General features: G+C 46.4%; 1 protein-coding gene across 2 annotated transcripts in view; it reads left to right on the forward strand.

The window, feature by feature from the left end:
* Nucleotides 1–3,547: 3,547 nt before the first annotated feature.
* LOC124127404 overlaps nt 3,548–18,381 on the forward strand; it is a 48,909-nt gene continuing 34,075 nt past the window's right edge. Inside the window, exon 1 of one of the 2 annotated variants that reach the window (XM_048381050.1) lies at nt 3,548–3,761. The gene's annotated coding sequence lies outside the window, so the exon portion shown is untranslated. The remainder of the gene's footprint in view (nt 3,762–18,381) is intronic. The other variant, XM_048381051.1, reaches the window with a different exon arrangement.

Genomic DNA, 18,381 nt, shown 5'->3' on the forward strand with positions numbered 1-18,381 from the left:
ACTCCTCCCATACAAATGTATCTAACCGTTATCAGCTCCTCCCATACAAATGTGTCTAACCGTTATAAACTCCTCCCATACAAATGTATCTAACTGTTATATGCTCCTCCCATACAAATGTATCTAACCGTTATATGTTCCTCTCATACAAATGTATCTAACCGTTACAAACTCCTCCAATACAAATGTGTCTAACCGTTACAAACTCCTCCCATACAAATGTGTCTAACCGTTACAAACTCCTCCCATACAAATGTGTCTAACCGTTATAAACTCCTACCATACAAATGTATCTAACTGTTATATGCTCCTCCCATACAAATGTGTCAAACCGTTATAAACTCCTCCCATACAAATGTATCTAACTGTTATATGCTCCTCCCATACAAATGTATCTAACCGTTACAAACTCCTCCCATACAAATGTGTCTAACCGTTATAAACTCCTACCATACAAATGTATCTAACTGTTATAAGCTCCTCCCATACAAATGTGTCTAACCGTTATAAACTCCTCCCATACAAATGTATCTAACTGTTATATGCTCCTCCCATACAAATGTATCTAACCGTTACAAACTCCTCCCATACAAATGTGTCTAACCGTTATAAACTCCTACCATACAAATGTATCTAACCGTTATAAGCTCCTCCCATACAAATGTGTCTAACCGTTATAAACTCCTTCCATACAAATGTATCTAACTGTTATATGCTCCTCCCATACAAATGTATCTAACTGTTATATGTTCCTCCAATACAAATGTGTCTAACCGTTATAAAGTCCTCCCATACAAATGTATCTAACTGTTATATGCTCCTCCCATACAAATGTATCTAACCGTTACAAACTCCTCCCATACAAATGTGTCTAACCGTTATAAACTCCTCCCATACAAATGTATCTAACCGTTATATGCTCCTCCCATACAAATGTATCTAACCGTTACAAACTCCTCCCATACAAATGTGTCTAACCGTTTTAAACTCCTACCATACAGATGTATCTAACTGTTATATGCTCCTCCCATACAAATGTATCTAACCGTTATAAGCTCCTCTCATACAAATGTATCTAACCGTTATAAACTCCTCCCATACAAATGTATCTAACCGTTATAAGCTCCTCCCATACAAATGTGTCTAACCGTTATAAACTCCTCCCATACAAATGTATCTAACTGTTATATGCTCCTCCCATACAAATGTATCTAACCGTTATATGTTCCTCTCATACAAATGTATCTAACCGTTACAAACTCCTCCAATACAAATGTGTCTAACCGTTACAAACTCCTCCCATACAAATGTGTCTAACCGTTATAAACTCCTACCATACAAATGTATCTAACTGTTATATGCTCCTCCCATACAAATATGTCAAACTGTTATAAACTCCTCCCATACAAATGTATCTAACTGTTATATGTTCCTCCAATACAAATGTGTCTAACCGTTATAAAGTCCTCCCATACAAATGTATCTAACTGTTATATGCTCCTCCCATACAAATGTATCTAACCGTTACAAACTCCTCCCATACAAATGTATCTAACCGTTACAAACTCCTCCCATACAAATGTATCTAACCGTTACAAACTCCTCCCATACAAATGTATCTAACCGTTATAAACTCCTCCCATACAAATGTATCTAACCGTTACAAACTCCTCCCATACAAATGTGTCTAACCGTTATAAACTCCTACCATACAAATGTATCTAACCGTTATATCCTCCTCCCATACAAATATGTCAAACCGTTATAAACTCCTCCCATGCAAGTGTGTCTAACTGTTGTAAACTCCTCCCATACAAATGTGTCTAACTGTTATATGCTCCTCCCATACAAATATGTCAAACCGTTATAAACTCCTCCCATGCAAATGTGTCTAACCGTTATAAACTCCTCCCATACAAATTTGTCTAACCGTTATATGCTCCTCTCATACAAATGTATCTAACCGTTATAAGCTCCTCCCATACAAATGTGTCTAACCGTTATAAACTCCTCCCATACAAATGTATCTAACCGTTATAAACTCCTCCCATACAAATTTGTCTAACCGTTATATGCTCCTCTCATACAAATGTATCTAACCGTTATAAGCTCCTCCCATACAAATGTGTCTAACCGTTATAAACTCCTCCCATACAAATGTATCTAACCGTTATAAACTCCTCCCATACAAATGTGTCTAACCGTTATTAGCTCCTCCCATACAAATGTATCTAACCGTTATAAGCTCCTCCCATACAAATGTATCTAACTGTTATAAGCTCCTCGCATACAAATGTGTCTAACCATTATAAGCTCCTCCCATACAAATGTATCTAACCGTTATAAGCTCCTCCCATACAAATGTATCTAACCGTTATAAGCTCCTCCCATACAAATGTATCTAACCGTTATAAGCTCCTCCCATACAAATGTATCTAACCGTTATAAGCTCCTCCCATACAAATGTGTCTAACCGTTATAAACTCCTCCCATACAAATGTGTCTAACCGTTATAAACTCCTCCCATACAAATGTATCTAACTGTTATAAGCTCCTCCCATACAAATGTATCTAACCGTTATAAGCTCCTCCCATACAAATGTGTCTAACCGTTATAAACTACTCCCATACAAATGTGTCTAACCGTTATAAGCTCCTCCCATACAAATGTGTCTTACCGTTATAAACTCCTCCCATACAAATGTATCTAACTGTTATAAGCTCCTCCCATACAAATGTATCTAACCGTTATAAGCTCCTCCCATACAAATGTATCTAACTGTTATAAACTCCTCCCATACAAATGTGTCTAACCGTTATAAACTCCTCCCGACAAATGTGTCTAACCGTTATAAACTCCTCCCATACAAATGTATCTAACCGTTATAAGCTCCTCCCATACAAATGTATCTAACCGTTATAAGCTCCTCCCACACAAATGTGTCTAACCGTTATAAACTCCTCCCAAACAAATGGGGCTCACTGTTTTAGCTCACTGCCCCCTCCCCCCCCCCCCCCCCCCCAATAACACCGTGCCCCACAACAGGTGTGTCTTTACACTGCGCCACTAACACCGTGCCCCACAACAGGTGTGTCTTTACACTCCGCCACTAACACCGTACCCCACAACAGGTGTGTCTTTACACTCCGCCACTTACACCGTACCCCACAACAGGTGTGTCTTTACACTGCGCCACTACCCCCGCACCCCACAACAGGTGTGTCTTTACACTCCGCCACTAACACCGTACCCCACAACAGGTGTGTCTTTACACTCCGCCACTACCACCGTGCCCCACAACAGGTGTGTCTTTACACTGCTTCCGTGTTAAGTCGAAAATATACAAAAGGAAGACACTAACGCCAGCAATGAATTCAGTGGCGCTGAATGCATTTTTCTCGAAAAATATTCGGATTTCTGTATTCAAAGATCCTTTCAAAGAGCTGTTATCGATCGTTCGTCAATGTGAGGGCTAGCACGTATTCACGCACGCAAACAGAATGAGTCCATATATTGTCCATTGCACAACAAAATGCACTCTGAATTAAGACTTGATAAAAGAACCTCCATAAACCTTCCACATATTGCGACAGACCGGCCCGGTCTACGTAATAGACATCTACTGATTTAACGACGTAGAGAGCCCTACCCCTCAAGTGTTACGTGGATGAGCCCGTCATGATGGCTGCCGACCCACCAGGAATCCTTGACTGACCCTCTAAAGTGGCCAGTGAGCGGGTGTAAGGCTGGAGCTGCGTGGGTGAGTGCTGCATCTGAGGGGGGAGGGGACGGGGGGTCAAGTCGCACAGCTTCACCCCCGAGGTCGTTCACTATCAGCCCCTCAGCGCTATGCCAACGCGCTACAGCTGGGGATGCTTGGGTTAGTCTAAAATTAGTTTCAGGGGTAACAGGTTTAGTTTGATTACATCACAGTTGGGCAATAACGCTCGCCATCAACTTGTTACTGCGACGCTCCGGTCGCCATGGCGTCGTGGTCAGTGCAATCGGTACATGCTTCAACATGCAGTGCTACTGTGTCGTGTGTACCTGGTGCACGGTGATTACACACGGAGACGTTGTCATATGTACCTGATGCACGGTGATAACACCGGAGACGTTGTCATATGTACCTGGTGCACGGTGATTACACTAGAGACGTTGTCATGTGTACCTGGTGCACGGTGATTACACTGGAGACGTTGTCATATGTACCTGGTGCACGGTGATTACACTGGAGACGTTGTCGTGTGTACCTGGTGCACGGTGATTACACACGGAGACGTTGTCATATGTACCTGGTGCACGGTGATTACACTAGAGACGTTGTCATGTGTACCTGATGCACGGTGATTACACTGGAGACGTTGTCGTGTGTACCTGGTGCACTGTGATTACACTAGAGACGTTGTCATGTGTACCTGGTGCACGGTGATAACACCGGAGACGTTGTCATATGTACCTGGTGCACGGTGATTACACTAGAGACGTTGTCATATGTACCTGGTGCACGGTGATTACACTGGAGACGTTGTCGTGTGTACCTGGTGCACGGTGATTACACTAGAGACGTTGTCATATGTACCTGGTGCACGGTGATTACACTAGAGACGTTGTCATATGTACCTGGTGCACGGTGATTACACTGGAGACGTTGTCGTGTGTACCTGGTGCACGGTGATTACACTAGAGACGTTGTCATATGTACCTGATGCACGGTGATTACACTAGAGACGTTGTCATGTGTACCTGATGCACGGTGATTACACTGGAGACGTTGTCATATGTACCTGATGCACGGTGATTACACTAGAGACGTTGTCATATGTACCTGGTGCACGGTGATTACACACGGAGACGTTGTCATGTGTACCTGATGCACGGTGATAACACCGGAGACGTTGTCATATGTACCCGATGCACGGTGATTACACTAGAGACGTTGTCGTGTGTACCTGGTGCACGGTGATTACACTAGAGACGTTGTCATATGTACCTGGTGCACGGTGATAACACCGGAGACGTTGTCATATGTACCTGATGCACGGTGATTACACTAGAGACGTTGTCGTGTGTACCTGGTGCACGGTGATTACACTAGAGACGTTGTCATATGTACCTGGTGCACGGTGATTACACTGGAGATGTTGTCGTGTGTACCTGGTGCACGGTGATTACACTGGAGACGTTGTCATATGTACCTGGTGCACGGTGATTACACTGGAGACGTTGTCGTGTGTACCTGGTGCACGGTGATTACACTAGAGACGTTGTCATGTGTACCTGATGCACGGTGATTACACTAGAGACGTTGTCATATGTACCTGATGCACGGTGATTACACTAGAGACGTTGTCATGTGTACCTGATGCACGGTGATTACACTGGAGACGTTGTCATATGTACCTGGTGCATGGTGATTACACACTGGAGACGTTGTCATGTGTACCTGATGCACGGTGATTACACTAGAGACGTTGTCATATGTACCTGATGCACGGTGATTACACTAGAGACGTTGTCATGTGTACCTGATGCACGGTGATTACACATGGAGACGTTGTCATATGTACCTGATGCACGGTGATTACACACGGAGACGTTGTCATATGTACCTGATGCACGGTGATTACACATGGAGACGTTGTCATGTGTACCTGATGCACTGTGATTACACATGGAGACGTTGTCATGTGTACCTGATGCACGGTGATTACACTAGAGACGTTGTCATATGTACCTGATGCACGGTGATTACACTAGAGACGTTGTCATATGTACCTGATGCACGGTGATAACACTAGAGACGTTGTCATATGTACCTGGTGCACGGTGATTACACTAGAGACGTTGTCATATGTACCTGGTGCACGGTGATTACACACGGAGACGTTGTCATATGTACCTGGTGCACGGTGATTACACTAGAGACGTTGTCATATGTACCTGGTGCACGGTGATTACACTAGAGACGTTGTCATGTGTACCTGATGCACGGTGATAACACTAGAGACGTTGTCATATGTACCTGATGCACGGTGATTACACTGGAGACGTTGTCATGTGTACCTGATGCACTGTGATTACACTAGAGACGTTGTCGTGTGTACCTGGTGCACGGTGATTACACTAGAGACGTTGTCATGTGTACCTGGTGCACGGTGATTACACTAGAGACGTTGTCATATGTACCTGGTGCACGGTGATTACACTAGAGACGTTGTCATATGTACCTGATGCACGGTGATTACACTAGAGACGTTGTCATATGTACCTGATGCACTGTGATTACACTAGAGACGTTGTCGTGTGTACCTGATGCACGGTGATTACACTAGAGACGTTGTCATATGTACCTGATGCACGGTGATTACACTAGAGACGTTGTCATATGTACCTGGTGCACGGTGATTACACTAGAGACGTTGTCATGTGTACCTGGTGCACGGTGATTACACTAGAGACGTTGTCATGTGTACCTGGTGCACGGTGATTACACTAGAGACAGTGTCATATGTACCTGGTGCACGGTGATTACACTAGAGACGTTGTCATGTGTACCTGGTGCACGGTGATTACACTAGAGACGTTGTCATATGTACCTGGTGCACGGTGATTACACTAGAGACGTTGTCATATGTACCTGATGCACGGTGATTACACACGGAGACGTTGTCATGTGTACCTGGTGCACGGTGATTACACTAGAGACGTTGTCATATGTACCTGATGCACGGTGATTACACTAGAGACGTTGTCATATGTACCTGATGCACGGTGATTACACTAGAGACGTTGTCATATGTACCTGATGCACGGTGATAACACTAGAGACGTTGTCATATGTACCTGATGCACGGTGATAACACTAGAGACGTTGTCATATGTACCTGGTGCACGGTGATTACACTAGAGACGTTGTCATATGTACCTGGTGCACGGTGATTACACTGGAGACGTTGTCATATGTACCTGGTGCACGGTGATTACACCGGAGACGTTGTCATATGTACCTGGTGCACGGTGATTACACTGGAGACGTTGTCGTGTGTACCTGGTGCACGGTGATTACACTAGAGACGTTGTCATATGTACCTGGTGCACGGTGATAACACTAGAGACGTTGTCATATGTACCTGGTGCACGGTGATTACACACGGAGACGTTGTCATATGTACCTGGTGCACGGTGATTACACTAGAGACGTTGTCATATGTACCTGGTGCACGGTGATTACACTAGAGACGTTGTCATGTGTACCTGATGCACGGTGATTACACATGGAGACGTTGTCATGTGTACCTGATGCACGGTGATTACACATGGAGACGTTGTCATGTGTACCTGATGCACGGTGATTACACACGGAGACGTTGTCATATGTACCTGATGCACGGTGATTACACACGGAGACGTTGTCGTGTGTACCTGGTGCACTGTGATTACACTAGAGACGTTGTCATGTGTACCTGATGCACGGTGATTACACACGGAGACGTTGTCATATGTACCTGATGCACGGTGATTACACTAGAGACGTTGTCGTGTGTACCTGATGCACGGTGATTACACTAGAGACGTTGTCATATGTACCTGGTGCACGGTGATTACACTAGAGACGTTGTCGTGTGTACCTGATGCACGGTGATTACACACGGAGACGTTGTCATATGTACCTGGTGCACGGTGATTACACTAGAGACGTTGTCGTGTGTACCTGATGCACGGTGATTACACTAGAGACGTTGTCATATGTACCTGGTGCACGGTGATTACACACGGAGACGTTGTCGTGTGTACCTGGTGCACTGTGATTACACTAGAGACGTTGTCATATGTACCTGGTGCACGGTGATTAAACCGGAGACGTTGTCATATGTACCTGGTGCACGGTGATTACACCGGAGACGTTGTCATGTGTACCTGGTGCACGGTGATTACACCGGAGACGTTGTCATGTGTACCTGGTGCACGGTGATTACACCGGAGACGTTGTCATATGTACCTGGTGCACGGTGATTACACCGGAGACGTTGTCATATGTACCTGGTGCACGGTGATTACACCGGAGACGTTGTCATATGTACCTGGTGCACGGTGATTACACACGGAGACGTTGTCATGTGTACCTGGTGCACGGTGATTACACCGGAGACGTTGTCATATGTACCTGGTGCACGGTGATTACACCGGAGACGTTGTCATATGTACCTGGTGCACGGTGATTACACCGGAGACGTTGTCATGTGTACCTGGTGCACGGTGATTACACCGGAGACGTTGTCATATGTACCTGGTGCACGGTGATTACACCGGAGACGTTGTCATGTGTACCTGGTGCACGGTGATTACACTAGAGACGTTGTCATATGTACCTGGTGCACGGTGATTACACTAGAGACGTTGTCATGTGTACCTGATGCACGGTGATTACACTGGAGACGTTGTCATATGTACCTGATGCACGGTGATTACACTGGAGACGTTGTCATATGTACCTGGTGCACGGTGATTACACTAGAGACGTTGTCATATGTACCTGATGCACGGTGATTACACCGGAGACGTTGTCATATGTACCTGGTGCACGGTGATTACACTGGAGACGTTGTCGTGTGTACCTGGTGCACGGTGATTACACTAGAGACGTTGTCATGTGTACCTGATGCACGGTGATTACACTGGAGACGTTGTCATATGTACCTGGTGCACGGTGATTACACTAGAGACGTTGTCATATGTACCTGGTGCACGGTGATTACACCGGAGACGTTGTCATATGTACCTGGTGCACGGTGATTACACTAGAGACGTTGTCGTGTGTACCTGGTGCACGGTGATTACACTAGAGACGTTGTCATATGTACCTGATGCACGGTGATTACACTGGAGACGTTGTCATATGTACCTGGTGCACGGTGATTACACTGGAGACGTTGTCGTGTGTACCTGGTGCACGGTGATTACACTGGAGACGTTGTCATGTGTACCTGGTGCACGGTGATTACACTAGAGACGTTGTCATGTGTACCTGGTGCACGGTGATTACACCGGAGACGTTGTCATATGTACCTGGTGCACGGTGATTACACTAGAGACGTTGTCATGTGTACCTGGTGCACGGTGATTACACCGGAGACGTTGTCATATGTACCTGGTGCACGGTGATTACACCGGAGACGTTGTCATATGTACCTGGTGCACGGTGATTACACCGGAGACGTTGTCATGTGTACCTGGTGCACGGTGATTACACTAGAGACGTTGTCATGTGTACCTGATGCACGGTGATTACACACGGAGACGTTGTCATATGTACCTGGTGCACGGTGATTACACTGGAGACGTTGTCATATGTACCTGATGCACGGTGATTACACTAGAGACGTTGTCATGTGTACCTGGTGCACGGTGATTACACTGGAGACGTTGTCATATGTACCTGATGCACGGTGATTACACTGGAGACGTTGTCATGTGTACCTGATGCACGGTGATTACACTAGAGACGTTGTCATATGTACCTGGTGCACGGTGATTACACACGGAGACGTTGTCATATGTACCTGGTGCACGGTGATTACACTGGAGACGTTGTCATATGTACCTGATGCACGGTGATTACACTAGAGACGTTGTCATGTGTACCTGGTGCACGGTGATTACACTGGAGACGTTGTCATATGTACCTGATGCACGGTGATTACACTGGAGACGTTGTCATATGTACCTGATGCACGGTGATTACACTAGAGACGTTGTCATATGTACCTGGTGCACGGTGATTACACACGGAGACGTTGTCATATGTACCTGGTGCACGGTGATTACACTGGAGACGTTGTCATATGTACCTGATGCACGGTGATTACACTAGAGACGTTGTCATGTGTACCTGGTGCACGGTGATTACACTGGAGACGTTGTCATATGTACCTGATGCACGGTGATTACACTGGAGACGTTGTCATGTGTACCTGATGCACGGTGATTACACTAGAGACGTTGTCATATGTACCTGGTGCACGGTGATTACACTGGAGACGTTGTCATGTGTACCTGGTGCACGGTGATAACACCGGAGACGTTGTCATATGTACCTGGTGCACGGTGATTACACTAGAGACGTTGTCATATGTACCTGATGCACGGTGATTACACTAGAGACGTTGTCGTGTGTACCTGATGCACGGTGATTACACTAGAGACGTTGTCATATGTACCTGGTGCACGGTGATTACACTAGAGACGTTGTCATGTGTACCTGGTGCACGGTGATTACACTAGAGACGTTGTCATGTGTACCTGATGCACGGTGATTACACACGGAGACGTTGTCATATGTACCTGGTGCACGGTGATTACACTAGAGACGTTGTCATATGTACCTGGTGCACGGTGATTACACTGGAGACGTTGTCATATGTACCTGGTGCACGGTGATTACACCGGAGACAGTGTCAGGTGTACCTGGTGCACGGTGATTACACTGGAGACGTTGTCATATGTACCTGATGCACGGTGATTACAGCAGAGACGTTGTCATATGTACCTGATGCACGGTGATTACAGCAGAGACGTTGTCATGTGTACCTGGTGCACGGTGATTACACTGGAGACGTTGTCATATGTACCTGGTGCACGGTGATTACACTAGAGACGTTGTCATATGTACCTGGTGCACGGTGGTGATTACACTAGAGACGTTGTCATATGTACCTGGTGCACGGTGGTGATTACACTAGAGACGTTGTCATATGTACCTGGTGCACGGTGGTGATTACACTAGAGACGTTGTCATATGTACCTGGTGCACGGTGGTGATTACACTAGAGACGTTGTCATATGTACCTGGTGCACGGTGGTGATTACACTAGAGACGTTGTCATATGTACCTGGTGCACGGTGGTGATTACACTAGAGACGTTGTCATATGTACCTGGTGCACGGTGGTGATTACACTAGAGACGTTGTCATATGTACCTGGTGCACGGTGGTGATTACACTAGAGACGTTGTCGTGTGTACCTGGTGCACGGTGGTGATTACACTAGAGACGTTGTCATATGTACCTGGTGCACGGTGGTGATTACACTAGAGACGTTGTCGTGTGTACCTGGTGCACGGTGATTACACTAGAGACGTTGTCATATGTACCTGGTGCACGGTGATTACACTAGAGACGTTGTCATATGTACCTGGTGCACGGTGATTACACTAGAGACGTTGTCATATGTACCTGATGCACGGTGATTACACTAGAGACGTTGTCATATGTACCTGGTGCACGGTGATTACACTAGAGACGTTGTCATATGTACCTGGTGCACGGTGATTACACTAGAGACGTTGTCATATGTACCTGATGCACGGTGATTACACTGGAGACGTTGTCATATGTACCTGATGCACGGTGATTACACTAGAGACGTTGTCATATGTACCTGGTGCACGGTGGTGATTACACTGGAGACGTTGTCATATGTACCTGATGCACTGTGATTACACTGGAGACGTTGTCATATGTACCTGGTGCACGGTGATTACACTAGAGACGTTGTCGTGTGTACCTGGTGCACGGTGGTGATTACACTAGAGACGTTGTCATATGTACCTGGTGCACGGTGATTACACTAGAGACGTTGTCATGTGTACCTGGTGCACGGTGATTACACTAGAGACGTTGTCATGTGTACCTGGTGCACGGTGATTACACTAGAGACAGTGTCATGTGTACCTGGTGCACGGTGATTACACTAGAGACGTTGTCATATGTACCTGGTGCACGGTGATTACACTAGAGACGTTGTCATATGTACCTGGTGCACGGTGGTGATTACACTGGAGACGTTGTCATATGTACCTGATGCACTGTGATTACACTGGAGACGTTGTCATATGTACCTGGTGCACGGTGATTACACTAGAGACGTTGTCGTGTGTACCTGGTGCACGGTGGTGATTACACTAGAGACGTTGTCATATGTACCTGATGCACGGTGATTACACTAGAGACGTTGTCATATGTACCTGGTGCACGGTGATTACACTAGAGACGTTGTCATATGTACCTGGTGCACGGTGATTACACTAGAGACGTTGTCATGTGTACCTGGTGCACGGTGATTACACTAGAGACGTTGTCATATGTACCTGATGCACGGTGATTACACACGGAGACGTTGTCGTGTGTACCTGGTGCACGGTGATTACACTGGAGACGTTGTCATATGTACCTGGTGCACGGTGATTACACTAGAGACAGTGTCATGTGTACCTGGTGCACGGTGATTACACTAGAGACGTTGTCATGTGTACCTGGTGCACGGTGATTACACTAGAGACGTTGTCATATCTACCTGGTGCACGGTGATTACACTAGAGACAGTGTCATGTGTACCTGGTGCACGGTGATTACACTAGAGACGTTGTCATATGTACCTGGTGCACGGTGATTACAGCAGAGACGTTGTCATATGTACCTGGTGCACGGTGATTACACTAGAGACGTTGTCATATGTACCTGATGCACGGTGATTACACACGGAGACGTTGTCGTGTGTACCTGGTGCACGGTGATTACACTGGAGACAGTGTCATGTGTACCTGGTGCACGGTGATTACACTAGAGACGTTGTCATGTGTACCTGGTGCACGGTGATTACACTAGAGACGTTGTCATATGTACCTGATGCACGGTGATTACACTAGAGACGTTGTCGTGTGTACCTGGTGCACGGTGATTACACTAGAGACGTTGTCATATGTACCTGGTGCACTGTGATTACACTAGAGACGTTGTCGTGTGTACCTGGTGCACGGTGATTACACTAGAGACGTTGTCATATGTACCTGGTGCACGGTGATTACAGCAGAGACGTTGTCATATGTACCTGGTGCACGGTGATTACACTAGAGACGTTGTCATGTGTACCTGGTGCACGGTGATTACACTAGAGACAGTGTCATGTGTACCTGGTGCACGGTGATTACACTAGAGACGTTGTCATGTGTACCTGATGCACGGTGATTACACTAGAGACGTTGTCATATGTACCTGATGCACGGTGATTACACTAGAGACGTTGTCATGTGTACCTGATGCACGGTGATTACACTAGAGACAGTGTCATGTGTACCTGGTGCACGGTGATTACACTAGAGACGTTGTCATGTGTACCTGGTGCACGGTGATTACACTAGAGACGTTGTCATGTGTACCTGGTGCACGGTGATTACACTAGAGACGTTGTCATATGTACCTGGTGCACGGTGATTACACTGGAGACGTTGTCATATGTACCTGGTGCACGGTGATTACACTAGAGACAGTGTCATGTGTACCTGGTGCACGGTGATTACACTAGAGACGTTGTCGTGTGTACCTGGTGCACGGTGATTACACTAGAGACAGTGTCATGTGTACCTGGTGCACGGTGATTACACTAGAGACGTTGTCATGTGTACCTGGTGCACGGTGATTACACTAGAGACGTTGTCATGTGTACCTGGTGCACGGTGATTACACTAGAGACGTTGTCATATGTACCTGGTGCACGGTGATTACACTAGAGACAGTGTCATGTGTACCTGGTGCACGGTGATTACACTAGAGACGTTGTCATGTGTACCTGGTGCACGGTGATTACACTAGAGACGTTGTCATGTGTACCTGATGCACGGTGATTACACTAGAGACGTTGTCATGTGTACCTGGTGCACGGTGATTACACTAGAGACGTTGTCATATGTACCTGGTGCACGGTGATTACACTAGAGACGTTGTCATGTGTACCTGATGCACGGTGATTACACTAGAGACGTTGTCATGTGTACCTGATGCACGGTGATTACACTAGAGACAGTGTCATGTGTACCTGGTGCACGGTGATTACACTAGAGACGTTGTCATGTGTACCTGGTGCACGGTGATTACACTAGAGACGTTGTCATGTGTACCTGGTGCACGGTGATTACACTAGAGACGTTGTCATATGTACCTGGTGCACGGTGATTACACTAGAGACAGTGTCATGTGTACCTGGTGCACGGTGATTACACTAGAGACGTTGTCGTGTGTACCTGGTGCACGGTGATTACACTAGAGACAGTGTCATGTGTACCTGGTGCACGGTGATTACACTAGAGACGTTGTCATGTGTACCTGGTGCACGGTGATTACACTAGAGACGTTGTCATGTGTACCTGATGCACGGTGATTACACTAGAGACAGTGTCATGTGTACCTGGTGCACGGTGATTACACTAGAGACGTTGTCATGTGTACCTGGTGCACGGTGATTACACTAGAGACGTTGTCATGTGTACCTGGTGCACGGTGATTACACTAGAGACGTTGTCATATGTACCTGGTGCACGGTGATTACACTAGAGACAGTGTCATGTGTACCTGGTGCACGGTGATTACACTAGAGACAGTGTCATGTGTACCTGGTGCACGGTGATTACACTAGAGACGTTGTCATGTGTACCTGGTGCACGGTGATTACACTAGAGACAGTGTCATGTGTACCTGGTGCACGGTGATTACACTAGAGACGTTGTCATGTGTACCTGGTGCACGGTGATTACACTAGAGACGTTGTCATGTGTACCTGATGCACGGTGATTACACTAGAGACGTTGTCATGTGTACCTGGTGCACGGTGATTACACTAGAGACGTTGTCATATGTACCTGGTGCACGGTGATTACACTAGAGACAGTGTCATGTGTACCTGGTGCACGGTGATTACACTAGAGACGTTGTCATGTGTACCTGGTGCACGGTGATTACACTAGAGACGTTGTCATGTGTACCTGATGCACGGTGATTACACTAGAGACGTTGTCATGTGTACCTGGTGCACGGTGATTACACTAGAGACGTTGTCATGTGTACCTGATGCACGGTGATTACACTAGAGACGTTGTCATATGTACCTGGTGCACGGTGATTACACTAGAGACGTTGTCATATGTACCTGGTGCACGGTGATTACACTAGAGACAGTGTCATGTGTACCTGGTGCACGGTGATTACACTAGAGACGTTGTCATGTGTACCTGGTGCACGGTGATTACACTAGAGACGTTGTCATGTGTACCTGATGCACGGTGATTACACTAGAGACGTTGTCATGTGTACCTGGTGCACGGTGATTACACTAGAGACGTTGTCATGTGTACCTGATGCACGGTGATTACACTAGAGACGTTGTCATGTGTACCTGATGCACGGTGATTACACTAGAGACGTTGTCATGTGTACCTGATGCACGGTGATTACACTAGAGACGTTGTCATATGTACCTGGTGCACGGTGATTACACTAGAGACGTTGTCATATGTACCTGATGCACGGTGATTACACTGGAGACGTTGTCATGTGTACCTGGTGCACGGTGATTACACTAGAGACGTTGTCATATGTACCTGATGCACGGTGATTACACTAGAGACGTTGTCATATGTACCTGATGCACGGTGATTACACTAGAGACGTTGTCATATGTACCTGGTGCACGGTGATTACACTAGAGACGTTGTCATATGTACCTGGTGCACGGTGATTACAGCAGAGACGTTGTCATATGTACCTGGTGCACGGTGATTACACTAGAGACGTTGTCATGTGTACCTGGTGCACGGTGATTACACTAGAGACAGTGTCATGTGTACCTGGTGCACGGTGATTACACTAGAGACGTTGTCATGTGTACCTGATGCACGGTGATTACACTAGAGACGTTGTCATATGTACCTGATGCACGGTGATTACACTAGAGACAGTGTCATGTGTACCTGGTGCACGGTGATTACACTAGAGACGTTGTCATGTGTACCTGATGCACGGTGATTACACTAGAGACGTTGTCATATGTACCTGATGCACGGTGATTACACTAGAGACGTTGTCATATGTACCTGGTGCACGGTGATTACAGCAGAGACGTTGTCATATGTACCTGGTGCACGGTGATTACACTAGAGACGTTGTCATGTGTACCTGGTGCACTGTGATTACACTAGAGACGTTGTCATATGTACCTGGTGCACGGTGATTACACTAGAGACGTTGTCATATGTACCTGGTGCACGGTGATTACAGCAGAGACGTTGTCATATGTACCTGGTGCACGGTGATTACACTAGAGACGTTGTCATGTGTACCTGGTGCACGGTGATTACACTAGAGACAGTGTCATGTGTACCTGGTGCACGGTGATTACACTAGAGACGTTGTCATGTGTACCTGATGCACGGTGATTACACTAGAGACGTTGTCATATGTACCTGATGCACGGTGATTACACTAGAGACGTTGTCATATGTACCTGATGCACGGTGATTACAGCAGAGACGTTGTCATATGTACCTGGTGCACGGTGATTACACTAGAGACGTTGTCATATGTACCTGGTGCACGGTGATTACACTAGAGACGTTGTCATATGTACCTGATGCACGGTGATTACAGCAGAGACGTTGTCATGTGTACCTGGTGCACGGTGATTACACTAGAGACGTTGTCATATGTACCTGGTGCACGGTGATTACACTAGAGACGTTGTCATATGTACCTGATGCACGGTGATTACACTGGAGACGTTGTCATGTGTACCTGGTGCACGGTGATTACACTTGAGACGTTGTCATATGTACCTGGTGCACGGTGATTACACTGGAGACGTTGTCATATGTACCTGATGCACGGTGATTACACTAGAGACGTTGTCATATGTACCTGGTGCACGGTGATTACACTAGAGACGTTGTCATGTGTACCTGGTGCACGGTGATTACACTAGAGACGTTGTCATGTGTACCTGGTGCACGGTGATTACACTAGAGACGTTGTCATATGTACCTGGTGCACGGTGATTACACTTGAGACGTTGTCATATGTACCTGGTGCACGGTGATTACACTGGAGACGTTGTCATGTGTACCTGGTGCACGGTGATTACACTAGAGACGTTGTCATGTGTACCTGGTGCACGGTGATTACACTAGAGACGTTGTCATGTGTACCTGGTGCACGGTGATTACACTAGAGACGTTGTCATATGTACCTGATGCACGGTGATTACACTAGAGACGTTGTCATATGTACCTGATGCACGGTGATTACACTAGAGACGTTGTCATGTGTACCTGGTGCACGGTGATTACACTAGAGACAGTGTCATGTGTACCTGGTGCACGGTGATTACACTAGAGACGTTGTCATGTGTACCTGATGCACGGTGATTACACTAGAGACGTTGTCATATGTACCTGATGCACGGTGATTACACTAGAGACGTTGTCATATGTACCTGATGCACGGTGATTACAGCAGAGACGTTGTCATATGTACCTGGTGCACGGTGATTACACTAGAGACGTTGTCATATGTACCTGGTGCACGGTGATTACACTAGAGACGTTGTCATATGTACCTGATGCACGGTGATTACAGCAGAGACGTTGTCATGTGTACCTGGTGCACGGTGATTACACTAGAGACGTTGTCATATGTACCTGGTGCACGGTGATTACACTAGAGACGTTGTCATATGTACCTGATGCACGGTGATTACACTGGAGACGTTGTCATGTGTACCTGGTGCACGGTGATTACACTAGAGACGTTGTCATATGTACCTGATGCACGGTGATTACACTAGAGACGTTGTCATATGTACCTGATGCACGGTGATTACACTAGAGACGTTGTCATGTGTACCTGGTGCACGGTGATTACACTAGAGACAGTGTCATGTGTACCTGGTGCACGGTGATTACACTAGAGACGTTGTCATGTGTACCTGATGCACGGTGATTACACTAGAGACGTTGTCATATGTACCTGATGCACGGTGATTACACTAGAGACGTTGTCATATGTACCTGATGCACGGTGATTACAGCAGAGACGTTGTCATATGTACCTGGTGCACGGTGATTACACTAGAGACGTTGTCATATGTACCTGGTGCACGGTGATTACACTAGAGACGTTGTCATATGTACCTGATGCACGGTGATTACAGCAGAGACGTTGTCATGTGTACCTGGTGCACGGTGATTACACTAGAGACGTTGTCATATGTACCTGGTGCACGGTGATTACACTAGAGACGTTGTCATATGTACCTGATGCACGGTGATTACACTGGAGACGTTGTCATGTGTACCTGGTGCACGGTGATTACACTTGAGACGTTGTCATATGTACCTGGTGCACGGTGATTACACTGGAGACGTTGTCATATGTACCTGATGCACGGTGATTACACTAGAGACGTTGTCATATGTACCTGGTGCACGGTGATTACACTAGAGACGTTGTCATGTGTACCTGGTGCACGGTGATTACACTAGAGACGTTGTCATGTG

Source organism: Haliotis rufescens, unplaced genomic scaffold (genome assembly GCF_023055435.1).
Source record: "Haliotis rufescens isolate VD_foot unplaced genomic scaffold, xgHalRufe1.0.p SCAF_35, whole genome shotgun sequence".
In the NCBI taxonomy this organism is placed as follows: Eukaryota; Metazoa; Mollusca; class Gastropoda; order Lepetellida; family Haliotidae; genus Haliotis; species Haliotis rufescens.